This window comes from Aythya ferina (assembly GCF_964211825.1).
Source record: "Aythya ferina genome assembly, chromosome: 2".
NCBI lineage: Eukaryota > Metazoa > Chordata > Aves > Anseriformes > Anatidae > Aythya > Aythya ferina.
Window position 1 is genome coordinate 91,709,862 of NC_140297.1, and position 26,479 is coordinate 91,736,340.

General features: G+C 40.4%; 1 protein-coding gene across 1 annotated transcript in view; it reads right to left on the minus strand.

Moving 5' to 3' along the window:
- The window catches only part of LOC311432288 (uncharacterized protein), a 235,122-nt gene that overhangs the window by 61,150 nt on the left and 147,493 nt on the right, over positions 1-26,479 (minus strand). The window contains exon 4 of the mRNA XM_084510550.1: positions 23,453-23,508. The gene's annotated coding sequence lies outside the window, so the exon portion shown is untranslated. The remainder of the gene's footprint in view (positions 1-23,452; positions 23,509-26,479) is intronic.

A 26,479-nucleotide genomic window follows, 5' to 3' on the forward strand; every position in this document is an offset into this window, starting at 1 on the left:
CTGAGTGGTGCTAGCATTACCTATCTTGATGATGAACATATTTTAAAGAGCATTTTTCCACTAACAAATAGACATTCTGAGAGGTAACCATATGTTTAAGTGCTCCACAGAGTCATGGTCTGAAAGAGGAAAGGGTCTTATGGAAAACATGCCAAGACAAAATCCTGGCCCACAGAAGTCAATAAGAATTTTGCTTTTGATTTTAATGAAGCCAGGATTTCACTCAAGAGAACTGCAGAAGGGTCAACCTATTCAGAGAAAAAAAAAGTATCCAGATGTCTCACAGTATTATGGGCTCTAAATTACAAAGTGCTGTAGCATTGTGAAACATTTTTTTTTCACTCTCTTTACTGCAAGAAATAGAATGCCTTATTTTTAACCAAAAATAATTCTTACCAATAAAACAAATATAAAAGGATGTATGTCAGAAACACAGGTCTATTGCATTGTGAGATGTACTAATGCCTTTTTTTGTCTCACAGCTTAATCCTTCTGCAGAGAGTTAGATTTCTCATTTTTTCTGTTGACAGTCACATTTATTTCTACTGTATGGATTTATAGCAGAGTAAAAAAGAGAACAATGAACCTCTGGACTGATAAAGCAGGTGGTTTTTGTTGTTGTTGTTTTGTTGATTTTCATTTTTAAATGGGAAGGTAATAGAAGATTAATTGGCTCTCATAGGTATGCATGTCTGCAAGGGCAGTCAGAGATATGAAGAGCCATTTTCACTCAGCTGTCTTAAGAAGCTAATGTACACACTTCTTCAGTTAGGACAACATTATATACCCATTTCAGAAGCCAGGGGAATTTTAATCAGCATGTTATTATAATTTAAGTGCATTTGGTCTCTTTTTCTCCCCCCAAACCCTTCTAGACAGTGCTTTTCTGTTGTATTCAAACTGGATCCTGTTGGGATGCTGACATTCTGCCGTATCTTTGCTCAGAAGTACTCACGAGGAGAACATACCTCCTGCCAAAGCTCTCACCAGTTGTAAAGCAAACAAAAAAAAAAAAGTGTCCTCAGAATGTTCCATCATATGCAAAACAAGACAAATTTACAGTCGAGGAAACTGCACGTTTCATGTGGCTTGCATTTCAGTTAGCGTCTCCTGGCGCCTCGTGCCTGATAGGAATATGTATGGAAAGAGCAAGCAGTGACCTCTCCACTACCACGAAGCTTTGCGCTTGAGCAATCCGGCACTGCAAGCCCTGGCTCTTTGACTCGCTTGGTCTCGAGCTTCTGTCTGACAGTGCAATCTGTCATTGTCAGCCCACAAGGGCAGGCTGACAACAAACCATGTAGTAAGTAATAAAGCCACAAATACTTCTACATCCTTTTCCCCTGTAATTGGAAACCTTTGAGCTCAAAACTCATCTCATTTACATCAGCATAAATTCTGATTAACACCACCAAACACAATGTAATTCCCAGTAATTATTTTAAGGAAAATGAAATCAAATTCCAGCAAAATGAATCCTAAAAGCCAGAGGACACTAAATATAGTCATAATCACTTCATTTAGTGAGCCAAAAAGCAAGTGAGCAGCAGCGCTAACTGACCCCTAAGCGTACATTCTAATCACCACTAAATGACAGAATATTGTTATTATTTTGTGAGTGTTGCAAGGAACTATTAACAATTACCAATTTGGAATCAATTGAGTGTAATTATTGTGTAATCACCAGAAATAAGTGGTCTTTGCTAGGTGTTGGTTATGTAATTACAGATTAATAACAAGAGTGCCTATGCCGTGACACAAAGCAACGTGCCAGAGATCTGTTCTTGAAGAAGCTTGCTAAGGAGCTGAGAAGATACCTACTGACATACCAAAGGATGTGGCTGTATAATTCAGTCTCTACAGCGTCATAGAGTCACTGAATCACTGAATGGTTTGGGTTGGAAGGGACCTTAGATCATCTCATTCCAACCCCCCACCATGGGCAGGGACACCTCCCACCAGACCAGGTTGCCCAAAGCCCCATCCAGCCTGGCCTTGAGCACCTCCAGGGATGGGGCATCCACAGCTTCCCTGCGGATGTGCCAGTGCCTCACCACCCTCAGAGTAAATAATTTCTTCCTCATCTAAATCTTCCATATTTTAGTTTAAAACCATTACTATAACCTTGTCCTGTCACTGCACTCCCTGACACGGAGTCCCTCCCCAGCTTTCCTGTAGGCCCCCTTAAAGGCACTGGAAGGCCACTGTAAGGTCTCCACAGAGCCTTCTCTTCTCCAGGCTGAACAACCCCAACTCCCTCAGCCTGTAGGAGAGGTCTCTTCACAGGGGAGGTCCTCCAGCCCTCTGATCATCCTAATGGCCCTGCTCTGGACTCGCTCTAACAGGTCCATGTCCTTTTTGTGCTGGGGACCCCAGAGCTGGATGTAACACTCCAGTATCCATGGAAAATACTTCAAAGGGACATAAGGGACATTTTATTAATTTATTTAACTGGGGAAGTAATTTAGTTCCTCAGTACAAAAGCAACACTGAAAAGAAAAAAAAATAAAAAAATTGAAACAGGCTTCCCTTTTTTATTGGCCTGTCCCAGTTGTAATACCAACCTCCACCTTCCAGGGGGCAAACATGAGAAGATGTCAGGTGCATTCCAGCACCGAGCTGTAGCAAGCACAACAACACGGTGCTGCTTGAGTTGGGCTGGTCCCAGCTCTGAGGGGGCTGAAGAAAGTCTGAAAGAAAAAGCCTCTATGCAGCATATGCAGCAGTGTTACTCTCTGTCCTGGGGAAAACCAGTACCTCAGAGGGTTTTTTGGCTTCTTTCCTCCCTCCCTCCCTCCCAGAAAAACAACTAGCTGTCATCTATCCAGAAAAAAAAAAAAAAAAAAAAAAAAAAAAAAAAAAAAAGGGAAACCTGGAGAAAAGCTACAAGTTCTTATCCACATACAATGTACAGATCTTCCTCTCAGCAAAACAAGTCCCTAGAGCATTTGAACATGAGACTCTCCTAGCCACATGCAGTAGCAGGGGCGCTTGCTCTGTTCCTCAAGGCATCTTTGCATCAAGCAACCTGTCATGGGAGAGAGGGAGCCGAACCCTTATTCCTGTTTCAGGTTTGGTTTGAATGCACAGACTCTGTGGTTTCAGGCCCTGACTCTTCTCTTCCCTGAGGTGGAATTTCAGTTCTAGGGCAAGAGACATAAAAACTAAACACACACAACTGACATGGTTTACCTACCTCTGCTTCCTTTGCTCTTAATTCCAAGAGGAAAGCCATGCAGGGATCCCCAGCCAGCCTGTTGAAGACTTAGTAGATTTAGGGGTCCAATAAATAAATAAATAAATACAATCAAACCATGCTTTGTGGGTTCCTGCTCCTATTATCTAAGGTTTTGGCAAGATCCTTTCACACTAAATGGACAAGTTACTCTGCCTAAGTCTCTGCTCCGCCCTCAATCTTCTGCCCTTCTCATGGTAGTCCCTCTCAAACTGGGTACACAAAGGTAGAGGCATCCAAAATAAAACAAAGCCCTAATTATTCCCCTAATTTTTAAACGAGGTTAGTAATTAGTTCACAGTCTGTTGCAACGAGCTCCTGTGTGGCTTGTGTAACAAATGAGGTCCCTTCAATTAGATGGCCATTGCCAGCAGTGGCTCAAATGCCAGTTTTAAATGATTTTTGTTCCAAACACATCCCTAGCATTACTTTATCCACAGAGCTTGTCTTGTGCTTTCAGGATCCAGGGAAAATAAGTGTTTGCTGTATGTGGTTGGTACACCGAGAAGCAAGGACTAGATTTTTTTTTCTTCTATGTCCTTAGGTGCCTGACTTCCATTTCAATCAATGGAAACTTTTAGAAACCTGCCCCCAAGTGACCTGGAGCTTGTGTGCTCCGTGTCTGCTCTACTGCTTCAGGCACGTGCCTAGCCAGTTGGTATACCAACTGCTACGAGAAGCCTCACAAACAGCACAGTACTGAGTCACCAATAAAGCAAGAACAGTTTGTCAAATCCCATCAGAGGTCTGAGGAAGAATAAATGTCACAGTCATTAATACCGTCTCTGGAAGCACTTTCTTCTTCTGGATTTCCCAGATTAGTGCTGTTGGAAGTGCACTGCACAGTAATAAATGTCGAGTATTTATGCTTAGTATTAAACATAATCCAAAGCATAAGAGTTGATGTGAGATCTAAAGAGAACGTGGAGCTGTAAGCACGGTGATTTGTGTACCAGTACTAGTGAATGAGATCTGCCTGGGAAGAGAGGACGAGCACTGCTCCAGATCTCACAGCAGTGCCACCATGACGTGTATTCTAGTGCCCATATCCTCAGCTCAGTATCCAGAGACACAATAGCTCTGCATGGAAGTCTTTCATAAATCTGAACAAGCAGTAGGCTGGGAATGCAGCAAAAAAGATTTAGAAATTAGATACTTAAAAAAAATATCTTGTGGAAAAACCTTGCATATTAAGTAAAAAGGAAACACTAGGCTTCATCCCAATTTGAATAATTTGACAAGGACTTTAATGTCAGTATTTTAGTCACATTGGCATGTTTTCTGCTTAACATTTTCATATCTGCAACTTACCATATTCCACATGGGAAAATTAATGCTGTGCTCTGTACAGGTCTTACAACAAAATTACTTTCTCTGACTCTACTTTACTAATTTAAATCAATGGCAAAATTTCTTCTCACTTTGATGTGAGCAGAACCCAAACTAAGCTACATTGCCTATCTCTGAAAAACAATTAGATATCATTTTATAAAGATACCATTGACTGTTCGTCTACTGCACCTCATAAATATCTGCTTTCTGGAAATGATAAATAAAACTATTTAAACTAGAGCTACAGTAAGGAATTTATATATATAACAGGTTCAGACTAGATTTTGGACCCAAAACTCAGTTAAGGTTAAAGCTCTCAAATACAACCTGGAATATAAACAGCACAACTGAGCCCTGACCTAGCAGTCCTACTCTGCTGCTCTCAACCTTCTAAAATGTTCAAGTAAAGCCAGTAGAAAAAAGGTGGAAACAGTAAAACCAGAACTATTCCACTAGTCTGCGATAATACCACAATAACCCTCAATAGGACTGCTGAACAATGTGAATTTACTTTTTTTTCTTCCACTTTTTGATAACACAATCTAGACGAATAGAGACACTCATTAATTCCAAACACTAGTTTAACAATTATTGGGGAAGGAGATTTCTTGTTTCACTTCACTCTCACAACAATCCAACATTTCCTTTACTGCTGTGAAGTGGCAGAACAGCAGCTGAAGGTAAAAGTAACCTATAAAAATTATTATTTTTTTTAATTGTAATGAGGATTGGTAAGATTTTTTTTTGACTTTACTATACCAGCCAGTGGGCAGGAAGCAATTAAGAGGTTTTCAAGCTCTGCTGTGTGGTCTTTCAAAAAAAGATCTCCAGGCAAAGATCTCTGCATAGAGATTGCATATCCATAACACTTACCATTAAAGTTACTGGGGGGACAGGCAGGAGAAAGCAATTCCCTCAGCACTCAAACCAAGCAAAAACCTTGGAGAAGGAAGAACAAGTCCTCCTTAGTTACCATTGCAGTGTGGTTTTATTGTTAGGTTTTGATGAGGGGGAAGACAAATTGAAAAAACAAACAAACCAACCAAAAAAACCCCACACAAATCCACACCCCAAAATAACACAAAAACCTTTATTATTGGCTTTGAAAAAGGCTGAAATGTTGAATTTTAAAACTGTTTTGTTTCCATTTCAAGCCAGGAGAGTCATATTTGAACACAAAAGTGCAGCGTGCAGACTTTGAGAATCCCCAGGCAGGAAAAGGGGTTCCTTCCCAGCAGTCAGGGAAAGACTCAGGAACACACAGGTGAGCACTGGGGCCTGACAAGTGATGGGCCAGCCCTCTTTAAGCAAAACTAAAAGCTTAATGCCTGTTTTCCTCAAAATAAAACGCCCCTGGCCTTTGTCCTTACAAACGATCCTGAAAAACCCACCAAAATCAGTCATCAAGGTTTTTAAGTTTTCCCAAAAGTTTGCTGACACTGCACCCAACCTCTAATCTGTGGTTTTTACAGAAACTCTGACCACAATACGTCATTTCCCATGTCACGACTTGCTGATTTCCTGGTTAATTATTTGAGCCAGTGGTAGGGGCCGAGAAGGGGAATCATGGAAGAAAAAGAGGAAAACAGCCATAAGTGCTTAGAAAAAAAAAAAAAAAGAACAACTCTTTTGTCTTCTCTTGATCTGTCAACCTGTTGAAATAAAAACTTTCAACAAGATCATTCCCCTGCTGGCAAAGGCCTGGCTGTATTCAGAGCTCTGCCTTTGTGTTCAATTCCCAGCAGTCGCATCCTATTTCTCCACAACCGGTGGAAGATCCCACCTTACTGACAGAGCTCTGTCTGTACCTAGGAAGGTAATCATCTTTGTGAAACGCATCTTTATAAAAAAGCCAAAAAGTGAGGAGAGAGGACTGTTGATTTTTCTCTCACCAACTCCCCAGACTCAGCATAAAGTCTGGTATGTTTCTATAAACCATTGTTCCATAGGTACATTCAGTGGGCCCAAAAGTCATCTCCATTCAAAGGTGCTCACACACAAAGGGGAAAATCCTGAGCAAAAGCAGGTCAGAGACACTGTCAAGGGCCTCTACTCCTTCCAGAGGCTTGGTACATCCATCAGACAACCTTTGAAGAGGCTGCTTCCAGTGCTGCCAAGGAACTGCCTGGCCAGAGCAGCAGGCACATCTGGAGAAACCAGTCACGGGTGCCTTGGAACAGGAGCTGGCATCGCCCCGCCAGATAACATCTGAGATGCAGTAAAGCAGCCAGCATAGGTTAAAAGCTTCCGAGGATGCTGCCAGGAGAAATGTGTTGTTCATCTGATACCCACAAACAGCCCTATGATGCATATATGTTTTCACCACTGCATGAAAGCTGTTTTCATCAAAGAGAGCCTACAAAGGACATACATTAAAATAATAAGGCTGGCTTAGCATCATTTTTCACAGAACCCGATTAATCGATCGTGATGAAAGGCACTGAAGTGTGCTGCTGACAATGTTAAAACAAAAAGTGACAGAGGTCACCCTCCACCTCACTCTTTTCCCCTCGTACTCTTTCTGTTATGCCTGTGCAAAGATGGTTACAGAACTGCAGGCTTTGCACTGTGGATGCATTTTGTGTCCCACCTTCCCAGCTGAGGACACGTCTGACCAGGCTACTTGGCTGGAAGCCCTCGTATAGAGAACTTTATTGCTGAGGTTGATGCATGAGGTAGAAACAACAGTTTTACTGTCCAACTTTAGCACTGAGTTCACCGCATGGGCAGGTAGAAAAAATACCGTTCGAAGACCAAGTTGAGTAAGAGCTAGGATCATTGCCAAATAATAAACACCCATCCCTGTAATGCCATAATAAATAAACAGGCTTGAGTTCTTTCCGTGAAGACAAATACTAATTTCCTCCAACTGTTTATAGCTGGAGCTTGTTGACCCACGGGCTATCACAGCATATTTTGGAGATCTTCCATGAAAACTTTTTTCCACGATTCATCAGGTCAGCACCCCGTCTCATAAGTAAGAGACAGTTTAATTGTCAAGGCAAATTATTGTATGCTTGGCATTTCAGGTTTAGATTTGGCACTGGGCTCAGAACAAGATGCAAGGCCTCCACTTCCAAAACTTTCTTGGGTGTGGATTGAGTTATGCTTCATGTGTGGTTCCTTAGAAGCTTCTAAACACATGCCTCAGTTATCATCAGAAAAATCAAGATAGCTGTCAATGTAAAATGAAAGAATTTCTACTTCAGATCCAGTCTGCACTTCAGTAACAGCATGAGTGCATTTCTATAGCTCACTGGACTTGAGAACTCTTTGGAACTTAAATATTAGCCCTTCTAGCCCCCAGAGTAGTTAGTGTCTAAGCTGACCAGACACTTACAGGAAAGGCAGGAATGCTTCTTCCTTTAGCTCAAACACACATGCTGAAGTACGTCAGAGGACCATTCTTTCTCTCACCTCTACCCAGACCTGGATGACAGTGCAAAAAAGTACCTGGTAGGCATGCTCTGTCAATCTCTATCATTCACTGCATCTTCCAGGGGCTCCCTTTGACCTTTCTCTTCTACTAGCCAACACCATCATCTCAGAATACAGCCGATCCACACAACACAACTGACTGCTCCAGTGCCCTCTTCCAGTCCTCCTGCCCTGAGGAACCAAAGAGCCAGCTCACCCAGCCGTGGCTCTAGGCTCAATGCTGGATGAGCCATGCATGCCAGCCATCAAACTGCATCAAACCGAAGTAGAGTCTAACAGCCCTGCAGCTAGCATTCAAATATTTCCATCTCTGACTGTCCCTTATAAATAATTCATCAGTTCCTTATATAGTGCATTGTGCAGCAATTATCCCCTACTCTAAACTTTCTGAGAGATTACTTCACCTGGGTGCTGAGGCAGGTCCCAGGCATTAGGAATTCCACGAGACCGATTCACATTGTTTCCTTTTAGTCTTTCTTTAGTTCTTAGTCTTTCCCAATCTACACAATTCTCCTGGTGCCTTGGATAGACCTTTAAAAACCCTTCACTAAAACAGAGACAACCAACTTGTTCATTCAGCATCTAATTTCTCATGTCGTACTTCAAACATATTGAGTTGCACAGCACCACAAATTAGCCTTCTCTCGTCTTCTTTAAGGTCTTCATAGCATTGCGCTGCCTAAAACCCTGTCACAGAAATACTAAAGGAAGTGTGTCTGGAAAGCTGCATTATGCTGCTCTCCTACAGTACACCCTGGTGTTCAGGATATTGAAGAAATATCTAAACGCAGGTGAATAAATCCTCACAACCAAATCACAAAGCAAGTTAGAAAAGGAAACAGATGCACAGAAAAGCAAACAGGCATGCCCTGGGTTGTGCAGGGAGGCTAAGCATTATTCTAACAGTAAGTCTGTCTTCTGCTTCTCCTGTATGTGGAAAAATCCTGAGAAAAAAGCTACTAAAAATGTCAGAAAATTCAAATACTGTTCAAGGGAAAATATTCAGAAAAAAAAGTAGCAATCAAAGCCAAACATTCCTCTGTGCACTTATGAACTCAGATACTGTAAATCATCAAGAAATATCATTAAGGTCATTTTTGCATCTTTGACTCTCTTCCTGTCCTACTAATGCTCAGTTCTTCTGTTCGTCATAGTTAGATATTTCAAATATTGTGTGTATAACCTGGAAACACTACCAGCAATACTTTTCCCAGGAAGTTAAAAAGCTAGCCCACACTCTATAGCTGCCTTAAATGCACTAAAGCTATTTTGTCAGCATAAATTTCTCAATGATTTATACTCTAGAAAAATGCTTATGATTTTGGCTTTTGAGAATGTATGTCAATGGCAAGCGAGCATGAGACTTTATATCCCCTTTCTGTTTGCTCTAATGCTTAATTCCTTTTCTAGGACCATGTGGAATTCATCAGCACCGTGGAGCCCTTGAGGTATGCAGAAACCATGTTATTAATGCTATTAGTGCTAATTAATTCTGCCAACAAGGCCTCTGCAACTAGTCAAGACATTAGTCTTTGCCAAAACCAAAAGATTAAATACATTTCAAGCTCTAGGACAGCCATTCTGCAGTTATAATGAGCCAAAAAGAGGGCTAGGGAAACACTGAAAAAATGAGGTAATTTTTGAACCTTCATACAACATAAATGCTTTGTCTAATTTGCTTCAAATTTGCTATGAATTTGCAGATGGGTTCATTTCAGTTCATATGTCTCTGCAGAGGGTTAGCTAGCTACATAATGACTAGTTGCTGTGAGCAAACAATGACAAAATTCATACCTTCATGATATAAATTATTCTTTAGTTTTGAACATACTACAACATGTTACAGTAAAATATCAGTTTTCTAAAGATATGGGTTTCTAATAAATCATTATATAGAAATTTGTATAGTGTTACATGTACAATGTACATACTGTGAACATATTAGATGAGAACATACATAAAATAAAGCATTCAGTTACAAGTACAGTCATTGTTTTTTGTACAGCACTCACGCTCCTCTGAGACAAGAAACAGTAGAAATGATTTATGTTTGCATTTCCACACCTTTGCAGCAGATTATACTTGCAGTTTGAAGAGGTGACTTTTCACTGCACTTCGCCACCTTTCCAAGCTGTTCTCCCCCATCCACCAGGCCCAAGGCTCTCTGTTATCAGGAGTGGCTGACACAGTTCTCATCTTAAGTATCCTGACAAGCAGCTTTAAATATTCAGTTAAGCAATTCTTCAAATATTCAATTAATTCAATTCTTCTGCTAGAAATAGGCAGCTGCACCGAAGGAGACGAGCACATTATCTCAGAACTTCTTACAGCACCTGCAAGCTCACCTCTGCATACAAAGAGAAACAAAGAAAAGCTGTGCTCCAGCTGGGTTCATATTTAGGTTTAATATTCCAGTTCTTCATAAGCCTGAATTATAGTGAACATGGTAAGTAAACAGAAAATGGATCATCCTTCTTTCCCAACAACTCCAAGTTAGGTTGGAAGAAGTGATGGAGACAAGATGGTGAGGCAGTGAAACACAGAATTTCCATCCTACAGACAAACTCCCTAAGATTCTCCTGTTCATTGCTGGTCACAACATTGCCAAACTAGCCTTTGGCATATGACTATTATGTTAAGGCACATCCTGGCCATGAAGACATGTAACTATACTAATGTACAACCCTTGTTCACGTGCACTCCAGGTCACACACACTTTCCAAACAGTTCATCTCCTTTACTTTACCAGCTTCATGTTACTGCTTTGCTTAAATGAAGGAATGCCAGTATAAATGCATCTGAACTGAGCTGTGCTGGCCTGAACACTCAGTTACAAAAAATGTTCAATTTTATCATCAGGCTGTTAATGTGTGGCTCTTCCTGGAGACCGCTTCAAGCTCCCCATAAATCTGTGAGTTATACTTACAGCAATATACTAAGGGAACATTGGTCCCTCTCAGTTCAAGGTCTCTTGCTGTAAAGAGTTGGCTAATCTAGGAAACACCTTGGAAAATTCAAACTTCTCATGATCCAGCCACTGCTTTTATTTCTAGCCCAGTTTACTACCGCAAAAAAGGACCTCATAAGTCTTCCTTTTAAGTGCTATAAATACAAGCTATGGACAACACTGTTTTCAGCACATCTGAAAATGCTACCTGGACTTAAACACAGCTATCCTTCTATCTGTCCCAAAGTAGGCAGGGGTACAGAGATACCTCCTTGCTCTGAGACAGATCGGCTATGCAGTGAGTGCAATGTGGAGATACTGGCTTACCTAGGATGCTTTATAAAGACAGCACTGTACTCAAGATAACAAGCTAGGCTTTTTAAGCAAGACAAAGGCATGTGCTTTTATGCCACCATCTGATGCAGCTATTCTGTCTAGGCTCCCAAGCTTGGGCTAACTCATGCAGGTCAGTCATCTCTTTTCTGTATTTCACTGCCTAGAACTGATACGTGCCCTTGGAAATCACTAATGCTGTGATATGATTTGGAGGAAAGGCAAGAAGGTTTTTCCCTCTGTTTGAGCATCGTGTACGCTTAGAAGCAGTAGACTGCCCTGAAAGGAAGGTAAGATGGCTCCTTCCCTTGGGAAGCAGACAAAAAATAGAGAAAACTGCAGACTTCAGGGTGACTTGGGAAGACAGAGCTGCAGCAGCAAAATTTGACCCTGTAGTTACAAAGAAGACTGCTGGGAAAAACAGGAAGCAGAAGAAGGGGAAAGAACTTCCTATGGGTAAGAAGGGACGTGGCATAATTTGAAGCACCTCTAAAAAGTCACTGAATTGACTGAAATCAACTGGAAGCCAAGACCTGATTGCAAGACCACCGTGGGCAGGTGGAAAAGGTTATTTAGAAATCTTCTTTCTCATTTTGATGTTGACTTAGTTACTCTTAGTTATGTCCTAAAAAGTTTTAAGTTCTTCCTAAAATGCATTTTCTAATTAAATCTGGTTTCTCTTTTTTTTTTTTTTTTTTTTTAATTGTCTTTGTTGAGCTTACCTTAACAAGAAGGTACAGGCATTTCCACCTCAAAGCTCTGGATGATATTTACACATGCAGACTCCCCTCACAAAGTGAAACTGTAATGTCGAGGAAAAGTAGAATGAATTTACCACAGCTAGAATCTGATCAGGACTTTGGAAGCTTATGCAATCTTGAAAGTGACATCAAAGCAGGACCAGACAGAATTTAGGTTCATATCATGCTCACGGCAGATCATCTTCACCCAGCTCACTTACTCAGTAACAGTTGCCTACTAGCTATTGAGATTGCCACCAACAATCAACAAAAAGCCATCCAGTAAACACCACAATCAATTTAAAAACACGGAATGACATAAAATCTCTGAAATTCTGGGTGTTCCACCATCAGACCCTACACTTTCCATCCATCCTGTAACGCGCTGTCACAAAACCACTTGTAAGGGGAAAACGGGGAATGACATACTCAGGCAAGCAACTAACTCAACCAATTCACGGTCTGGCCTGTGACATCAATCTCTGCCGGTGCGTCGGAGGACTGGGTCTTTGGACTAGATCAAATTCCTGTGCCTCTGGCTTGCTATAATCTATGCTACACAATGAAGCAGAAAATCCTTTCTTCTCAGCTTATGCCCCGAAGAGAAAGACTTGCCACAACCCTTATAATTCTTTGGTCTAACTAATAAAGCTTCAAGTGCTACGACTGCTTATACAAATGCCTAATCCTTTTTTTTTTTTTCATTTTTCTTTTTTTTTGAATCTTGCTAACTATTTGCCTCAGTAACATCCTGTGACAGAAAATCCCATGAGTTGATTACATGCTACATCAAAGAGTATTTATTTTTAATGCATTTTGAAATTGGTGGTTTTTGGTTGTTGTTTTGTTTTTTAACATTTGCCAGCTTTCTAGTCTTGCTTAGCTCTTCATTCTGTACCTTCCCAGGCATGTATTTTCCTCTTCCCTCTCCAAGTACATTATACAGAGACCAGGGGATGCTTATACTGATCGCTTCTTGTTTTCCCACATCCCATTATTTCCACTAGAGTAGGTTTAGTACAGGAAAACAACCAAGAGGTGCTCCCAGTCCAAACAGCAATGAGACGGGACTCTAAAAGAGTGAGTTATGTAAGTGCTAAGGTATACATCAAAACAATCTAAAACCAGACAAAGTGAAGTGGCAGAGTGCTTGTGTACTTAAGCATAGTGGAAGCTGAAAGCACTCAGGCTATTTATTAAGAAAGTATCTCACTTCAGAACTTACTTTAAATGAAGTGTTATAATGCTCAGTTCTGCTTCTCTGTTCCCCATCTGTATGTAGAAGCAGTATTTGTTGAAATGTATGAAATAAGATATGAGTGAAAAGTGCGATGTAGGTTCCAAATATTAATTCCTCGCATAGCATTCGTGTCACACAGAATTTTTAACCAGCACTCATTTCAATAAAGCAGGACCATTTCATATGTTGCCCTTGTGCTTTATATTGAATTTATTTTTTAGCATATAAACTTATCATTTCCTATGCTTATCCTTTTTATGTTCTTGAGAGAAGGCCAGACCAATGATTTTAATTGCATATCATGTGGCAGAATTTCTCAGCTGTGTTTCTGTTATAACAGTGTGAAACAATAGCCACTTTAATAAAACATGACTGAGGAAAATGCTGAATTATCAAAATCAGAGATTTCAATCCCTGAGAGAAACTTCTCTAGAAATGTAAGTATTTCTAGAAGATCCATATCAGGTAAAAAAGTACATAGGCTTTTATATCCCCCTTGCATCCAGGGTTACTGCCAAGAGCCAGAAGAAATGGTCCCTACCATCCTCTCTTATGAGTTGCCAGTCAGTATTTAGAAGTCATGGATCAGTGATGAAAATACAAGATGGCTATAGGGGCCACATGCTGTAGACCAGATCAGGCAGTGCTTTGGGATGTGGGAGAGCTACTTAGAAGAGTGGCCTCAAAATCTATGGTTTCCTAATAGAATGAAATAAAAGCCTGGGAGATGCTGAAGCCTCACAGCTTCATCCGAAAAGTTGGATTTTGCTGTCTGATAACTGAAGTCACACTTGCAGTGATGCCAATTAATCCAGCTTCAAACAGGAGAAAGCAATTACAAATCCAAGGCTTATTTCTCAGACCCACAAAGTGTGCACACACATATGGCGACTAAGTCAACACATACAGCAGGCACCTCAGAAGACAAGCTGAGTAGAACAAACTTTGTAGCAGTTGTGACAGTGTGCCCTGTATTGGTGTTTTCTCTCCTTATTTGACCTTAAGATGTTTGGAGGACGACTTACTCCACTGCACTACTGATTTGAGGTACACAAAGGCATGTTTTACTTTTTTTTTTTCTTTTTCCTCCTCCAAAGGGAAACCAGTATATCATTTTTTGTTTGTTTTAAATCTGCTTTCAGATAGAAAAACCCTTCAGAAGCGGATGGAGAGAGTCTATCTTTTGCAAGGTTTGACTCCTGCAAAACCAGAACATGTTTCTACCTTGAAATACCATTTCTCTTAAGAGAGGAGATGATTAAATTCCTGTTCTTGCACAAAGAACAAGGACAGGGGTTAAAACACAGAGCCTCTGCAATGCGTTCACAGATGAAATATACGCAAAAAGGTGAAAAGTTAGCTGAAGACTAAGAATGGAGGCAGCAAGTTATTAGAGCGAAAAAGAACAGAGCCTTGGTCTCTGAAAGATGGATTCATGATTTAACTCATAATCCAAAAGGGCACTAGTCTTTGTCCACTGGCGTAACCAATTTGCCAAAATCTTGTCAAGTGCTCTAAGAAACTGTATGCACACTACAGTGCAAACTTCTGTTCTCTGTCTGTAGTCTTTTTATGGACTGTAAATCTCAGGTTGCCTACATAACTTTTCCTCCCTGTGAATCCATGAATCTTATCTTTAATGATTGTGTTATTAACCTTCAGGCACTAACAGCTTCACAACTATGCTTACTACATACAGATTATTTTCGTACACCACACTAGTAACTAAGTTTTGAAACTCTATGTGTTTAATTCAGTACTGCTTCAGGGCCAAACCGAGCAGTTGTACTCAGCCATGAACAGGGACTCAGTGGGATTTCAGGAGAATTGATGTGGCTGCTCGTGCATATCTAATGGCCCAGGATAAAGGGGGGGGAAAAAAAGTTTTTTTTTTTTTTTTTAAAAAAAAGAAGACAAGAAAAAAGCATAGAGCATTTCTGGAGGAAGAAACAAACTTTTTCTTAGGGAGAAAATGTTTTTGAAAACAGCAAGGAGGATTTGACTGACATTTCCAATATAGCCTCAGTTGAGGTGATGAAAGACCCTTTTCCTTCATTCTTTATTGTCAGCAAAATCACATTTAAAAGTACTTTTAATACTTGTCTTGTCCTCTTTTTGGGATGGCCAAAGTTTTCAATTCCTTCTGATGAGAAGTCATTAAGACAAGAGGCTAATGGCCAAACTGAGTTTGTTTCCATGACATCTGGCATTTGTTTAGACATGATTCAAGTCTGAGATGACCAAAGTAATGGTATGAGGGAAATTAGCATATAAAGCAAAAAGGACATCAACTTTTGTTCTGTCAAGACTTCATGAGGAAAGGGAGGCTGGAAAAATCATAAGGAAGGCGGAATCACAACAGGAATAACAACTCTCACACACTTTGCCAGAATCAGGCAGTCTACCAGTGCTTTTGGGAATGAGTTTTCCAAATAACTTTTTTTTTTTTTTTTTTTTTTTTTTTAATATTCACCTTATTAATCACCTGAGCCTATGAATCATCTAAGCTTTCCTTCAGTTCTCTTGAATTTGATCTTGCAGGGGCTTGTCTGTACAATAACTGCAAGGTAGTAGATTCTTTTCAACATAGGACCATTAAATATCCACTGCATTTACAGTTCAAATGGAACAATTCCAGGTTCATCTGAAACATGTAATCCTCCCTTCCAATTATTTTGGAAAGCTCAAAAGCAATTCTCACAAAAGAATGGCTGCAGAACACGAGGCTTTTTCAGTGGTACGGTAGAGAGGCACCTTGCATTCGCTAGCAGACCACAGTGGTAATGGAGTGCTTGTATCCATCTGCAATATACATGCCCTTGACAGATGCCAGGCACTGGAATGGCCGGCTCCTGCATCTGAGCTGTGAAAAGGCAAAGAGCAGTCTCCAAAGCCCATCCCAGATCTGCTCTGTCAGTACCTTTGTCAGTTTTTAGCTCAATACTGTCCTGCTGTGTCTTTGAATGCTGAGATAAACACGGACAAAAAAGTCTTCTGCGTCATTTTCTGAACTGTTGCAACATTTCCATAAGACATTTTCTTCAACATATACAGGTTTTAAGGTCCTCTTGCCCTATTTAAGATCATAGTGAAATATATATCCAGATATGCCAGCATAAGCAACCCAAAAGCAGTAGGCAGCAACAGCCAGTACATACATTTAGATCCTTAAAACTATTCCCCCACTTTCATCTTCCATCCTCCGAATGTGCAGATAACTCACACCTCTCTTCTCCTTTGTGGTACATCACAACACGATCAAGTGGATGACTATACATACTGCAAAAGTGAGGGAAGGGCGACCTTCTCACCCAACACATGACAAAACACAAACAACAGATGTCTACTAGCCCTTTCTTGCCCTCTATTTCTAGCAAGAGGAGCTGCCGTGAACATAAAACTTAGAGGCCTTTGGAGGCCATGACAATGCCACGCGCTCCGTTAACCAGCTTATGTGTTGTGGACCCAGAGAAGAGGAAATGAGGCCAGCAGCTCCAACCCAGCCAGCCTGCTAGGGAAGGTACTTGTTTTTATTAATATTTTGGGGCTACTTACTCCCCCCCTTTCTCTTTCCAGCAACTGTTGATAGTCATCTGCACAAATCTCTTTGTTGCTGGTTATGGCAGATAGTAAAAACAAAGATACAGAACTGCACAGCATATCTTTATGTGTCACCAGTGATCCATATCCAAGGCTGGGTGCAGCAGAAGTGGCCACAGGGAGACACTTTGATTGTCCAAAATGTAACAAAAATGACAGCTAAAAGTTTTCTCCATCTGTCTGGATCTAAACAGAATTACGTGCGCATACAAATTCAGGCCTAAAACAGCAACAGGCAGGAGATGAGTGCATTTACTGTAGACACTGACTATTTCATTCTTCTCAGTGTAACCTGCTAATCCAGCGCCTGTGAGAAAGCTACTCTGTGGTCACGCAGGGCTGCAGGCAATCCAACGCCTGTCATCCATTTTGGCCACCACATTTTCTCTTTTTCCCCACTAGAAGATAAGCCTTTTAACTGTAATTGCATACAGTAATCCCCTGCCGTCAGACAGGTCAGACATTAGACAGAATAATTATGGAGCAGCATCCATTTCCCTTGTCCCACATCTCACAACATACCCAAATCTCGCTGCTGTTACCTTGGCCTAATGACTAGCATCTTCACATTTCTTTTCTGTTAAAAACAAAACAAATCTGAGAAGCTTAAAATTATCTTGCTTAATAGCCTTCCCATAAAGGCTGTGCAGCTATGCTTAGAGTCTTAAGCAGAACCCAGATTTATAGGAAAGGATTTAAAAATGACTCTTCAAAAATCCTCCGAGCCTATCTTAAATAACTTCTTTCTAAAATACATGGCACATACAAAATGCAATAATGACAGCTGAGGGTTTTTTTTGTTTTGTTTTGTTTTGTTTTTTACTTTGTTTGAGATGTCCAGGATAATTCTTACATGGCTTTTTCACTTTTTGGTGAAATACCTTTTCCAAATGACTGTCAAGAGGGTTACCTGAAATCTTCACATTTGAATGAATTCCTTATTAAAAATAATAATAATAATAAAAAAAATGATGCTCTGATAAATATGAGAACGTTTAGCATAAAATAGTAATGACTTCTTATTTTTTTGAAATTATCAAAGTTTTAGGACAGGTAAAAATGCATTGCATTATAAAATACAAGTCAGAATAGTAAGAGTAAAAAATTAATGCAAAACAGTTGAAAATAACAGTGAAAATGTGTAAGAAAATCCTTTTTCAGGAAATTTTAACTAACTTATTCTGAGCATTCAATTTTTTGTCCTCTGCGTCAATTCTGTCAGTTCCAAATTTCTCTTTTGATCACACCACGAATCTTCTCATATTCTACATATAGTGTAGCAGTACTTGCACGATCTCAGCACACAGGTGCACTGTTAATAGCTTCTGCATTCAGGCCTGTTGTGGGGTCTGCAGAAGCTACAGAAGCTGGCTGTGGGATGCCCAGGAGAAGTAACACTTGATGCTGCCCCACCATTTTGTAGGCCTTGGCAGAACCTCCTTGGTAAGGTTCCCGTGGGCCCAGGCCCACAGTTCATTGCAGGGGAGGTCAACAGTTTCCTCAGTGGAGGCAACTTACTCTTTGCTTTTAGGGTGTTCACCCATTAAGAGAAATTATGGTACACGGGTGCCAAGACCACCACGGGGCTTCCAAAGAGGCGCAGCACCGCGCTCTCCCAGGTGAGCCATTGCCAGAGGGCCAAGGCAGCACTCCCCGTGTTTCCTCATGCTGGATTTCCACACAATTCCTCCTCTGACACAGGCTCGGTGCCTTACAACCAGAGCTTCACCTCACACACTTACACTCGGCGTATCCTCACCGAGATGGAGACAGCTGCCTGAGCAAAATAGGCTTTCTGCAGGAGCACTTCTAAGCACGGTCCCCCAGCAAGGTGGCATTACAAGGCGTAAGCTACAGTTTAATCTACCCGGTGCAGGCATTTTGAAAAGAGACTTTTTGGGCATGGAAATGTATCCTTTAGGCCTGGTTTGGAGCAGATTTCAACAGATGTCCCTTGCTACTAGGAGACAAGTACAGGGAATACGACTACTAACAATGGCGCTGCGAATTATTAAAGACTGTTTTCCATTCCAGCTGAAGAAACAAATGATCCTCAGACTGAAGGGCACACAGTTCCTCTCCTAGCAGCAGTGGGCTTCTCTCACAGGAAGAAAATTTTTATTAGTTTTTCAAAGGGCCTGGTATAATACTGTTACGCTTACCTCTAATGTACTGTAAAGAGACCTGAACTGCTGCCAGCAGGAAGGCTGTGAAGGGAATTCGGAGGCACTGTGACAGGCCTTCAATTGACTTTACTAGCAGCTTTTACACATCTCTTTGGAGCTCCATTAAAACACTTTATTTAGTGCTATTCCAATTGCTTTCATTAAAGACTTGTTTTGTGCTGTTCCAGTTGGAGGGCTCTCTCATTCTAGTACTTCTCTGAGGTTCCTGACTGGGATGAAAAAGCTACTGCAGTTATCCTGCAGACTGTGGACTGTTTAGGTTTTACATAAGCCCCTTATCTTCATATACTTTGAAGTACTTGTTCTTTGCATGCAAATCATCCCTACCCCAAAATCAAATCTGAACTGCTGCAGCAGTGCTGCAAAAGCAGCTGTGAATAAAGGACGTATTTTATTAGGCTTCAGTATGGACGGGCTACGGATCTGCTTTATTCAGTCAAAGGGAAATACTCATACCTAGAGCCAACTCTGGTAAGCTCAAGCCAAAACTGTAGGACAATTAGGACAAAATGCAGTCTAACGTGGGGCCTGCTGCTTTGAAATGAGGTCACTCAATGAAACAAGGAAAGCAATGGGATGCCCTGAGCCCTCCCTGATTTCATTCCCACCTGGCATGTCAGCCAGCAAGTGCCAGGGCTGAGATTCAGCCATCTCTGTCTAGCAGGCAGCCGAGCTGCAGCTCCTGGAAGAGCCAGCTCTGAAATGAGTCCCTATCTGCGTTGCTTCTGCGGATCCTTGGGATTTGCAAAGTTAACATTTGTTCTAGTCATTTCTCTCTGTCTTCCCCAGCCCTCCCTTTCTTCCTTTTTAAATGAAAACAAGCATTTACTTGAAGAAAGAACAGGCCTTTAAACATCTGAAATAGCTCTGTGCTGGATTTCCACTAGAAAGCTACAGAACTTCTTTGCAAGTTTCCTACAGCACAGCTCCCATGTTCATAACTCATAAAAGTTTCACGTGTTTAGGCTTTCATGTTCTCTGAGCACAAGCTTTTTTTTTCTTTTTTTTTTTTTTTTTTTTTTTTCTCCCTTCTTTTTAATTAAATTCACTCAAGGCCCATGAACCTCAAGAATTGGGACAACTTTTCTTTCTCCAAAGTTGTGTGTGTGTGTCTTTATATAGAATAAGGAACTGCTTTGTCAGAAGTATTTTTTTTCAACTAGCATTTTTTCAATAATATAAAAGCATAAATAACATTAGTAAACATTGCTGAATTGCTGCCCTGGGCTTCATTCCCTTTTATAACTTTTCTGAAGACTCACTTTCCTTAAAAAAATCCTCACAGCAAATTCAGAACTTGTTTCCAATGACAGCTGGCACCTCCCTGCCAAAAGCACTAACACTCTACTTCGGGCTGTTCATGTTCTTTGCCATTTGCTCTCCCATGAGTACGTTTGTTGGGGGGAGTACGGCAGCTTGACTGATTATGTGAGCAGCCAAAATATTTGAGAAGTTAAGCAATAACTTTGTTGTCATTTAAACAATTCCAAAATCTGGGTTTGGACTCCACAGTTCAACTGAGAAACATGCAAGTGATGCAACTAAAAAGGAATATTAAACCTCTCTTCCTCCCTCTCAGCTCCCTTGTGAAACATTTAAGGCATATTCAGATGACTTTCCAGCTCAAGAGAAAATGAGGCATTACTTACATTACAGGGGCCCAATCTATTACCCTCCGGACATGGGGATAACGCCCACTGACATCACTGGAGATTACTCATCTGCAGGGTGGGAGAACAGGAGACAAAGATATTCCATACAGACAGCACATCCAGATGCCAGATCTTCTCCTAATTTGTCATAAAATTTCCAGCCATCAAACTGCTTTGCCAAACCAGCCAGCTTCTTGGCCCCTCAGCTCACCTGCTCAGCTTTTTACCCTCGCAGTCTTGCTTTTTCACCATTTCATTAGCTCAAGTTTTTTAATGTGGGTTTTACATACTTTATAACAGCTCCAAGAATCAGTAAAGAGACAAGCATCCAAATCATCATGGTCCACATTGTTCCAAAAATAATAACCACACAGACCTTCTTATAAAACAAACTTCTTTTTTTTTTTTTTTTTTTTTTTTAAAAAAAAAAAAAAAAAACACAAAAGTGATGGCGAAACTTGGGCGGTTGCTTTTTAAGCAGTTAAACAGCCATTGCTGAAAACAGCTTGCTGTTTGGTATGAACAAGATGTTTTCTCTGCATATTTAACAATCGAGATAACTTTAAAGAATGGGAGAACTGAACTGGAAAAATGCCAGGGCTTAGAAACCCAGGAAAGAAGGCTACTAACACAGGTAGTATTTGGCTGGAGGTCCACTTTATTACACAAGTAGCATGAGGAGACCAAGGCATCTACAGATATGAATGAAGACTGTGCTTCCTTATCTGAGTATCTACATTTGTAAAGGAGGTTACAAATGCTGATGACTTTTTTTCCTTCTAAAAGCATGACTTAATTGTGGATCACATCATTTTCCTTTTCCTTTTTTTTTTTTTTTTTTTTTTTTCCTCCTGAAAAGGACTCCTGAGAGCTGAGCTTAACACTCAGAAATTATCAGGATAGGCAAACCAGAAACACAGCATTTAAACAACATATTAATATTTATATTTATTTAGGAGTATTCCTTGTACATAATTGCTAACTGCAGTCAGTTTCTTACTTTTTTCCTCCTTAGCTCTTTCTCTCTTGCTCTTCTCTTATTTATGATCCTTCAAAAGCATCTCTGCCACCTTCCCCTTCCTACAGATACTTCCACCATGTCCCCCCACCTCGGTCTATTTCCTTTTTATCTCTACTGCTCCCCTTCTATGAGAAAGAGACAAAGCATTAGCACCTCAGAACAGGATCTGAATAGCACTGTTCTTAAGGAAAGCAGTGTTACAGGGCAAATGTCTGATAACTGGAGAGCAAACGTTTATCACTCCAGTCAGGTATAAATCCCGAGCACTCACTGCGTATTACAAAAGCAGTACTTGATTTAGAACCTTTCCCAGTGAAAATCTTTCTAAAGAGCATCCTGCAAGCAGAGACTGGAAAAGAAGAGAAAAGAAAATTAATGAACTCTGGTCAGAAACAGGCTTTTTTTCTTATGGACCAAGCTTACTGAATCAGATGCTAGTGGCTTCACAAGGCTTTCTAAAGTCAGGTTATTGGGATATCACTAGTAGAGCCTCAGGAGCAGAGAGCCTGAATGCCACCACCATCCCTCTGTCCTGCTGGCTGGCTCTGGGACCAAGGTAGCAATTCATCCATCAGAGTCTGGGCCAGAATTCGTTGCAGTGTTCCTCCTTGGCTGAGCTCAAGACCTATGATGATGTCTACTATTACAGAGAAACAAAATTAAGCCTTTTCCCCCAAACAGCACTCTGAGTTCCCTATAACCAGCAGACATGGAGAACAAGTGACTGCTGACCTCTTTATAAGAGACCTTTCTATGTTGAGTACCATTAGAGTGACTCTAATCACTTGAAATTTTAGAGGGGGAGGAAAAACAAACAAACAAACAAACAAACAAAAAAACACATTACTTCATGTTTTCTTCCTAGGTCTCTTTCTCTAAAATCCTTTGTCACTCTTACTTTTGTACTCTGTGCCTCCTCTGATGTATTTACATCTTTGTCACCACGCTGGACAAAGCTGAGCACAACACAGCAACTGGGATCTCAAAGGCAAGGGGCAAATAATCTCCTATCATACCACCCCTTAGAGAAAGTTTGCTCTCCTCTGCTTTTTTTGGTTTTATTTTGATTTTACTAAAGCAAAAACCTGGAGGATCAGACCCAAGGCAGGCCAGCAAAAGATTCACTTCAGATGTCACTGATGGGACAGCAGGAGGAGGGGAGTTTTTTGTTTAGACACTCAGCAAAAAGCCTATCTTCCATATGGCTGAGAAGAAAAGATTAGCAAACATGATGACATGATAACACAGAGCTTCTGGCACAGGCTGAGGATGGCAGGGAGCCCAGCGAAGAGAGAAAGATGAGCAAGAAGCACATGGGGAGCTGAGAGGGGGAAACGGAACAAATGGAAGAAACTCCTGGTACTGACAGTGAGCATGGCCTAGAAAATGTGTGATACTCCTTCCACCTCACATTAAGTCCTTAGTATGTCCTTTCCTTATAAAGAGGTGATGTAAGTTAAAGATTTTAGGGACCATTTCAACTACTTAGCTACTCACTGGCCATGACAGACTCCATTAGTCAAATGAAAATGGGGGGACAACTACTTCCAATTTTAAATCTGTGGAGAATGAATAGATTAATTGACTGCACAAAACAACCACTACACACTGATTTACAACCACAAATGAACTGTCAGTTTGGAAAGCATGGGGACAAACTGCACCTGAGATTTGGAAGCTAAAAGAAAAGATGAAAATAAAATGCCCAACCAGTATTATATTACTCACTGTAAACACATATTTGACTTTGAAGAACTTTCCAAAGGACTAGGAGTCTGGCAAGCCTGCAATAAAGAAACACATCTAAAATTACTTCCCAAGAAAGAAGAACAGACAGAGAATGAAAATAAGTAATCAAACGAGACATAAAAGGTGTGGTGAGAAAAGAATTTTAAATACAAAAGAGAGAAACCGCTTGTCCCAAAAAAGGAATAGTATTTCACCTACCACAAACCAAAATCAATCAATCATTCTGCAGATGAACAGATCCACCATGTTTCTACTATTTTACTGAAAGCCTCTTTTCCTTTTTTCTTTTCTCTGTTTATTTTGTTCTTCTTGCTGTGAGTATACCTTTCCAACTTGTTCTTTCCCCAATGTAAAGTGTTTGGAGTGAGTTAAGAAATCAAATAGCTTGGAAATAAAATTGCAATAAGAGGTTTGCTTAGTGATACCTCAAGACATTGGATTTTGGCAGTGAGGAAAATGAATTCTGATATTACTCAGCACGTCTTGGACTCAAATAAACCTGTTTACAGAAATAACTGCTTTTACAGAAAGTGTCTGTCGTCTTCAAAATTTCTTGAACTATTGTCAAAAGCTAAATCCAAACCTTTCTGGCTACAAATAAAGATGAAAGAGAAAGTGTTAATAGTTGATTTTCTGGGGAAGTTGGGTGAGAGGCAGCGTGTTAAATGAAAATCTGAGATTTTTCAATGAGGAAAAAATATATACAGCTTGCAGAAAAAAACAAATGTATGCATAAAAGGTAAACAGTACCAGCAACAGCCCTCCAAAGTTTCATTTGTTTCAAAATACAGTTAGCTACAGACTTCTCATCAGCTCCTTCCCTCAGGCCATTCCCAAGTCCTCCTCCTAAATTCTAAAACTACAAGACATATTTTTAAACAGTGAGGATATGTAACAATTTGAGCAGTTTATCACAAGGTGTCAGATTTTCCAGCTCTAAGTATGTTCAGGATCACAACCAGATTGTTTAAGTAGAAATATTGCTACCCCTTTTTGACCCAAAAAAAAAGTTAGCAAAAAACTCAGGGTCAAAGTGTTATTTTGTTCAGAAAAAGAAGTTGAGACAGAGGATGCACATCTCTTCCACGGTATTGCTATTTACAATGAGCGTACACAAAAACCTATTCCCTTGAACACAGTAGGAGATAGCTTATTCACTCACAGGGCTCAACTTCCATCTCGATAACAATGAACTCAAAAACCTCTCTTTGTATGCTCCCATCCATCCCTCAGGGTTTTCACTTAATGCTTGCTTTGCTTGACTTCTTGCTTCTTTTCTGTCCAGTGGTCTGGAGTTATAATTGCTTCTTTTTCATGGGGAGACACACAAATATAAGCACACATGCATTTGCGCAAGCAATGGCATACGCTTGTTTTGTTTGGAAGCTGTTATAGTTTCAACAGTTTTGTTCAATAAAGAAGATTCATTGTTTGTTATAACCACGAGTAACAAAAAAAGAAGGACAGTAGTTCACCTACTGCTTTCAAAAAAGATTTAAGCTGGCTCACAATAATATATCTGCATCCCACCACAAGTTATTGAGATTGATAGAGCAATTATTAAGTCAAATTCCAGAGCTGTAATGGTCCCCCTGCCTTAATAGCTATGAATGTCTATCAGCAGTAGATGAAAGACACCCTCAGGACAGATATTAACTGTCTTTTAAAATCCCATTCATATCTTTGATTTTCAGGAAAGAAGACTTGTTAGGGTGAATTCACTGGCAGGCAAGTAAAAAATAAAAGAGAAAAAAAGTAACATTTCTCAGGATCTGTATTTCTGAAGGCTGACATAAATGCCAGTTGGAGTTAGCTGCTGTATTGTGCAGAGATGAAGCAGGCCTCTCTTAGACTTTGAGAAATTATAAAGTGCCACAAAATAGTTGAACTAAAATGAACTAAGAGAAATAGAGTGATTCAAAGTCTCAACAGAGCTGAAATGCTGTAAAAGCGGGGAAGGTGGGGACTTAAAAACAGACTCTTTGGATTTGTAAGGACTGATACAAACACACACAAAGAACTGTTTGAAGATGAACTAATTTTTGATAACAGCACCAGTAGGAGGACTTTTAAAACTGTTTTCAGCTTCCTCAGAGACTGACTATGAAGCAAGCACAAGAGCCTTGCACTTTGTATTAAAAGGAAATATATGAGAGTGTGTGAGAGATCTTTCTAGAAGGAAAACAGAGAAGGAAGTTGTAAAAAAAAACAAACAAACAAACAAACAAAAAAAGTAGGGCTACACTTTTGGCCAAAATTGTGCCCTGGGTTAATAGAAGTGGCTGTGAAAAGCCACTTCCATAAGAGATCCTCTCCACTGCAGCTGTCTCTCCTAGAGATGGCTTCTTCAGAAAGATATATATTATAGCATCAAGAGGATGGGGCAGGGGGGCAGGAAAAAGACAAACACAAGCAATAAAGGGTGGAGAAATAAAATAGAGAACCTCAAGTGATGAGGTTTTCCCTTCATTAAAGAATTCTATATCCAAACCACCAGATACAAAAAAAGGGAAAAGATAGGTACTGTGGCAGCACAAGAGGAGAAAAACTCTTGAGTGCATGAAAAATGTGGCAAGCCTTTTTCAGCAAGGCTATTTAGCAACACAAAGTGGGCATCCAAATGGTGTTGGGAGGTTCAAGCCAGTTTTCCCTTCATGCTTCTTAAAATGCAAGAACCCCTGACAAATGAACAACAGGCAACTAGTTCAGCCAAGAGCATTTCTGTATGTGGTGAGGAAAAATCAGACTATAATATCTTATTTTTGACATTATAATACTGTTATCTTCTGTGACTCCCATACCAAAGAAGCAGATGATGCTGGAGGTCACAGGGGCTCTCACTCTCCAGGAACAGCAAACCATCTTGGGAAAGAGAAGGTGCTAAAAAGAAGCATTTGGTCTCAGTTCAGCAAAGAAGACTACATTTCCCTCATCTGAGGGACCTTCAATTCATGTGGGTAAGAAGGGCATCGTCACTCGTGCTGTCAGGAAGTCAACAGGACTGAC